We start from the raw sequence: 1,995 nt of genomic DNA on the forward strand, positions 1-1,995 counted from the left end.
AGGTCTAACGACCCCCAGAGCAGGTAAACCCCCCATTTTGCCAATCTTCGTGTGCTATAGTCTATTGACTTTTTGGTGATATGGAATTACGATATAATTTTTGCCAAATTTTTTCGTGGACGTCCGCGTCCGTTATGACCCTAGCTATGGAGCCAGTTAGCTCTGACGGACCAAACGTCCCATTTTGAAGGTTAAATGATCCCAAGAGAAGGTAAATCCCTCATTTTGGTGATTTTCGTGTGCTTCAGTCCATGCACTTTTTCTTGATCTGAAATTCCAACATAAATTTTGCCAAGATTTTTCGTGGAAATCTGTTAAGACCATAGCTATGGAGCCAGTTAACCCTCACGGCCAAAACGAACCATTTTCTAGGTCTAACGACCCCCAGAGCAGGTAAACCCCCCATTTTGCCAATCTTCGTGTGCTATAGTCCATTTACTTTTTGGTGATCTTGAATTATGTTTTGCCAAAAAATTTCATGGACATCCATTAATACCTTAGCTATGGAGCCAGTTAGCCCTCCCGGACTAAACGTCCCATTTTAAAGGTCAAATGAGCCCCAAAGTAGGTAAACACCTCATGAACCTTTTGGTGATTAGGCATTCCGACATAATTTTTGCCAAGTTTTTTCATAGGGAACCGTTAAGACCTTAGCTATGGAGCAAGTTAACTTCACGACCAAAACGTCCCATTTTGAAGGTCAAATGATCCCCAGAGCAGGTAAACCTCTCATTTTGGTGATTTTCGTGTGCTTCAGTTGTCAATGGACTTTTTGGTGATCTGAAATTCCGAAATAATTTTTGCCCAATATTTTCCTGGACATCCGTTAATACCTTAGCTATTGAGCCAGTTAACCCTCATGGCCATAACGACACATTTTCAAGGTCAAACGAACCCCGGAGCAGGTAAACCCTTCATTTCGTCAATTTTCTTGTGCTATAGTCAAGGGACTTTTTGATGATGTAGAATTCCGACATAATTTTTGCCAAAATTTCTCGTGGACGTGCGTTTGGACCTTAGCTTTGGAGCCAATTAGCCCTCATGGCCAAAACGCCCCATTTTGAAGGTAAAATGTTCTCCAGAGCAGGTAAACCCCCACATTTTGCCGATTTTTTTATGCTATAGTCCATAAACTTTTTGGTGAACTTGAATTTCGACATAATTTTTGCCAAAATTTGTCGTGGACGTCCGGTAAGGCCTTCGCTGTGGAGACAGTTAGTCGTCACGGCCAAAATGTCCCATTTTCAAGGTCAAATGATCCCCGAAGACGGTAAACCCTTCATTTTGCCAATTTACGTGTGCTATCAATGGACTTTTTGGTGATCTAAAATTCCGACATAATTTTTGCCAAAATTTTTCGTGGACGTCCGTTAAGACCTTTGCTATGGGGACAGTTAACCCTCACTGCCAACACGTCCTATTTTGAAGGTCAAATGTTCCCCAGAGCAGGTAAATTCCACATTTTGCCGATTTTTGTGTGCTATAGTCTAAGGACTTTTTGGTGATCTGGAATTCCGACATAATTTTTCCCAATATTTTTGTGAACGTCCGTTAAGAGCTTTTCTTTAGAACCAGTTAGCCCTCACAGCCAAAACATCCCATTTTGAAAGTCAAATGTGCCCTAGAGCAGGTGAACCCCCCATTGTGGCGATATTCGTGTACTATAGTCCATTGACTTTTTGTGATCTGAATTTCGACATAATTTTTGCCAAAATTTTTTTTGGACGTCCGTTAAGAGATTATTTATGGGGCCAGTTAGACCTAATGGCCAAAACGTCCCATTTTGAAGGTCAAATGTGCCACAGAGCAGGTAAACTCCCCATTTTGCCAATTATAATGTGCTATACTCCATGGACTTTTTGGTGATCTGAAATTCCGACATAATTTTTGCCAAAAATTTTCGTGGTCGTCCGTTAAGACCTTTGCTAATGAGCCAGTTAGCCTTAACGCCCAAAACGTCCCATTTTAAAGGTCAAATGCGCCCCAGAGCAGGAA

This window comes from Solanum tuberosum, unplaced genomic scaffold (genome assembly GCF_000226075.1).
Source record: "Solanum tuberosum cultivar DM 1-3 516 R44 unplaced genomic scaffold, SolTub_3.0 scf00214, whole genome shotgun sequence".
NCBI classification, from domain to species: Eukaryota; Viridiplantae; Streptophyta; class Magnoliopsida; order Solanales; family Solanaceae; genus Solanum; species Solanum tuberosum.